The 5298-nt window shown below is 36.4% G+C and overlaps 1 long non-coding RNA gene across 1 annotated transcript; it reads right to left on the reverse strand.

The window, feature by feature from the left end:
- Positions 1-563: 563 nt before the first annotated feature.
- Positions 564-896, reverse strand: LOC139432378 (uncharacterized). The gene is made up of 3 exons (XR_011642184.1): positions 853-896; positions 703-794; positions 564-645 (listed from the first exon to the last, which is right to left on the reverse strand). It is a non-coding gene; the product is annotated as an uncharacterized lncRNA (long non-coding RNA).
- Positions 897-5298: the final 4402 nt, after the last annotated feature.

Here is a 5298-nt window from a genome sequence, read left to right on the forward strand (position 1 = left end):
TCAAAACACCGTAAGCCCTAACGGTTTTCGAGAAAGAAAAATCAGTATTATAAACCGCGGATGGGACTTTAGGGGTGAATTTGACCCCGATGGGCACTTCTGAAATTTATGAAATTTTAGGATGGTTTAGAGGATGCCTTTAGCAATTGAAATCAACCATCCAAACACCGTAAGGTATAACGGTTTCCGAGAAAAAAAATTTGTTATTAGACACTATAGGTACACAGCGCGGCGCGAACTTTGGGGGTGAATTTGACCCCGTTGGGCACCTCCAAAATTGATGAAATTTTAGGATGATTTAGAGGATGCCTTTAGCAATTGAAATCAACCATCCAAACACCGTAAGGTATAACGGTTTCCGAGAAAAAAAAATTGTTATTAGACGCTATAGGTACACAGCGCGGCGCGAACTTTGGGGTGAATTTGACCCCGTTGGGCACCTCCAAAATTGATGAAATTTTAGGATGATTTGGAGGGTGGACTTTTGATAGAAGAAAAACTTTTGATAGAGAAAGAAATTTATTATATTAATGGTCTGTTTTACTTATAATTAACTAGTGTAATGGATTGAGAATATGATTATAATTACTTGCTACCGCGTTCCAGACCGTTTCCAACCCTTGTTCATTTAAGTAAATGCCATCCCTGTGTAGAAATTTGTATTAAATACATAAGAAAAGAAACATTTTTACGTTTTGTTACCCTTCCATCATGGTTCTGTTAACAATTGCTTCAATGTCGGTACAATTGATTTGCTTTTCAGCACAAAACCGTCGAATGTAATGATTGATTTCCTATAAAGGCATGGAGAGTATTTATTTATAGCATGACATAGAAGTTATAATATCTTACGTTCACAGACTCGAAGTTTTTGCAGGGAGGAATTGTGCAAATTTGTGTTAGAAGGAAGCGGAAGAGGTGAGAATATTGGGACTTCAGTTGGGATGGTGATGTTTTATGGAGTATATCTTTAGTTCTTATCATTATAACGATATGACGTTCAACAATATCTCCACAAAACCAAGGGGAACATGTTTTTGGAATACACTTTGCGCGCCGCAAAAGTTTTAGTATTGTTTGACCGCCTACTGCTAAGTCGAGGAAATATTTTCCGTTGCTTGACTGTTTTGATTGTCGTCCTAAAATATATACCATTAGTAGGAATTAATTTCACATCTGTTAGAACAAATACATACTTTGTAGTTACTTCTAGTATGTAGCATTCGGCAAAAATTACTATCGCCCAAAAACAGTAATTTCGTCGACATCTTCACTGGTCACTGGTTTTAACAAGAGATAACTAGAACAGCTGATCTCTGCAATAGCTGAGGAATCTTTATATATTATAAGTTTACTCCTCACCCTTCTGGCAAAATCTAAAAAATGTGTATGACGCTCTATAACAACACCGAATAAGTCGGCAACTATTTTCCCGGAATGCACTTATAATGCAAAAAATATGGACATATTTTTTCCTTAACCTACCTGCGCCTTTTGTAACTGCACGTGGCGGAGTTCTTACCCTTTGCCAGTAACGACTAAAAGCCCATAAAACTACAAAATGCCTTTCTTAACAAAATTTATTTTTTCCATGAAATATTAAGAATTTCGCAGTTTTCATAATCTACTAAAATCGCTAAAGGCACCTACTATCTGCTGCGACGTCCTTTCCTGGTTCGGTCCTCGGGAAGGGGTCTTGGTGCCTCTTTTTTTTTATGTTCGGGATGTTATCGGTCTCGGGCGCCACCTTATGTTTAGAGAGTTAAGGAACTCTTTCGCCTCCAAGTAGCTTTTGGGGGTTACAGTCGGAGATTCAGGGTGTTTGAGAGAGGGTTAAAAAAAATAAAAACATGCGGTTCATAAATTAAGAAATAAAATCAAAGTTTATTAATAATAAAAAAAAAAATCAACATAGGAGTTTACGGAGGAAGGTAAAAAAAAAATCTTTATTTAAATATACAGGGTGATTCATAAGTAATGGGCCAAATTGTAAATGTACGTTCAGGAGGCCAAAATAATAATATTTTCATTAACAATAATGGGTCTTAGTCTGCTCCTTACTGAGATACAGGATGTTAAAGCGAAAAAAATAAAATAGATTTTTGTTAATAGATCAGCTACTTTTCTACATAATGACTCATAGTTGACTTATAGTTTTTGTAAGGGTAAACAATAATGTGTGAGAGGATTTGAGTTAACTCGTAGATGTCGCCACATGCGCCATATGAATTATGAAACGTCAATGAGCTTTTACGTTTAATGAATAGTTTAAAACATTTTATTGTTAAGTAAACTGATTCATTCTTGTCCTAACATAAATCAAAATGCCGAGACATAATCACTTTTCAAACGAAGAAATGAGAGACATGTTATGCGTTTACGCACAAGAACGTTTTTCTGGGCAAGCAGCATCCAGAAAATATCGTGAAATGTACCCTTACAGAAGGCAGCCAAACCGGAAGATATTTCAAAATATTTATAATCGATTGGGTGAAACAGGTTCATTTCGTCCAAAATATCATACAGGACGTCCTAAGATTATCACTCCGCAGCAAGAAGATGAAATTTTGGTAAGAATTGCGCAAAATTCTGAAATAAGCACTCGTCGATTGTCTGCAGCAACTGGAATAAGCCAACCATCCGTGACTAGAATTTTACACAAGGAAAATTTATATCCCTATCATTTTATACCTGTGCAAAATTTACTTCCAACAGATTATCGAATCAGAGTTCAATTTTGTCAGTGGCTAAAAGGAAAATTGAATAATAATCCAACATTCCTAAATAACATTCTTTTCACGGATGAAGCAACCTTTACCAGACGCGGAGTTTTTAATTGGCGAAATAGTCATGCCTGGGAAACCGAAAACCCTCGTTTAAAAAAAGATAGACATTTCCAGCACGAGTTTAAAATAAATGTGTGGTGCGGTGTAATAGGCAATACATTACTGGGCCCAGTTGAATTACCTCCTAATTTAAATGGAGAGTCATATTTAATTTTTTTAAATAATGACTTAGTCGACCTCTTGGGAGATCTTCCATTACAACTAAGAAGAAATATGTGGTTCATGCAAGACGGTGCTCCTCCACATTTTTCACGTGCTGTGCGCGAAGATCTGAATGAAACATTCCCTCACCGTTGGATTGGACGTGGTAGTGAATTTCAGTGGCCACCTCGCAGTCCCGATTTTAATCCACTTGATTTTTATGTGTGGGGTTACATGAAATCAATGGTCTATGCTGAACCTACTATAAATACACGAGACGAGTTATGGAATAGAATTCAAGATGCAGCCAATTCAATACGAAATAATCCTGCTACATTTTTTAAAGTCAGACAATCCTTAACCAAACGGTTAAATGCGTGTATAAATGCTGGTGGTGGTCATGTTGAAAACCTTTTGCAGTAGCTCATAATTAAGCTTAAATTTAATTTAACTTCGCACAACATTAACATGTAGGTTTTGATAACAGTTGTCGTAAGTGGTCTTAGTTCAAGTCTGTTCTAATGTTGTATTTCGTTTTATTAACTGGCGTACAATAAATTCAGTTTAATATTGTTATCAATTATCAATTACGGTTAGGTAAATGTCAACATTCCATGCCATGCTTGTGTCTTAACAGATTAATGCTACGTCGACCACCGTGAAATGTAGTGTAGTGAATTAGTAAAATTCAAATATCTCGAAAATCGTTAATATTTTCAAGATCAAAGAAGTATAGCTTTTTTCTACAGAAATGATGGGGCTATCCAAATTAAACAAGTATGTTGTAAAATAATGAGCGATAAAAAATTTGTAGCTGATTTCATCTAATTCATATGGCGCATGTGGCGACATCTACGAGTTAACTCAAATCCTCTCACACATTATTGTTTACCCTTACAAAAACTATAAGTCAACTATGAGTCATTATGTAGAAAAGTAGCTGATCTATTAACAAAAATCTATTTTATTTTTTTCGCTTTAACATCCTGTATCTCAGTAAGGAGCAGACTAAGACCCATTATTGTTAATGAAAATATTATTATTTTGGCCTCCTGAACGTACATTTACAATTTGGCCCATTACTTATGAATCACCATGTATAATCGGTAAATGTCTGGCCTAGTGCAATCTTGTGGGACTCGTACTTCGGACGTAATTGAAATAATTATTCATAAGGGAATAATTGGTCTGGATGAAGTGCTACGGAAAACTCGCGATAGCACCAGGTCGGGAGAGTGTTGCGGAAAACTCGCAGCAACAGCAGGTCGGGGAAAGTATTGCGGAAAACTCGCAGCAATACCAGGTCGGGAGAGTGTTGCGGAAAACTCGCAGGCACACCAGGTCGGGGAAAGTATTGCGGAAAACTCGCAGCAATACTAGGTCGGGAGAGTGTTGCGGAAAACTCGCAGCAACACCCGGTCGGGAGATTGGATGAAAATTTATTTCACAAAATAAAATCAAAGTCCCACAATTGCAAGACCAAAACAAACTTACGATGAAACTCGGTTATTTCCAAAACTCGGAGATTTTTCGGTGAAGTCTGGCGAACTTCTTGAAGACGGTTGATGACGGCTGAAGACTCTTGAAGAATGTCGAAGACTAATCCAGAACGGTCGAAGACTGAGCGAGACAGTTGAAGACTGATTAAGACAGTTGAAGACTGATTTAAAATGAAATTTTGACCGGCTATTTATACTTGTTCGGGGTGAAAACTGGATTTTTCCGAGTGGGGGATCGTATTAAAACAAGTTATCAAAACTAAATTATAATGTGGGGGGCTAATTAATGACAGTAGCAAAATTTTAACGGCGCTATCGGATGCGGGGTACAAAATTAACTAGATCCCTTTTTTGAGCGGATTAAATTGATTAAGGAATAGCGGAGTAATTAACAATTAATTAAAAATAATTATCGGAAAAATTTATAACATAATTCAAAAGATACCCTTATTTATGTGAAAAATTCCAAAAATATAATTATCAAAATTTGTTAGCGTTTTACGGCACTTACATACGTAAACATTTTCCCGACCGCGTGTTTCACGTTAACTTCGACTAATCAGTATTAATTAACGCGCACTTCAACACAAAGTAGCTTCAGCAGTCGGGCGGTGTCCGGGGCAATCCTATACGGGTAGTATTTTCCATGGTTGACCATCAGGAATGAAGTAAATTAATTAATTAAGATGCGGGATGATTTTGGTTAATAATCATGTTAATCATAATCGGATTGTCTTTAGAATCATTCAACGGTTATTTCATGATACTAGTAACTGTTTGAAATCGGTTTGATTGTTCTACGATTTCTAATT

This window comes from Onthophagus taurus, unplaced genomic scaffold (genome assembly GCF_036711975.1).
Source record: "Onthophagus taurus isolate NC unplaced genomic scaffold, IU_Otau_3.0 ScKx7SY_15, whole genome shotgun sequence".
NCBI lineage: Eukaryota > Metazoa > Arthropoda > Insecta > Coleoptera > Scarabaeidae > Onthophagus > Onthophagus taurus.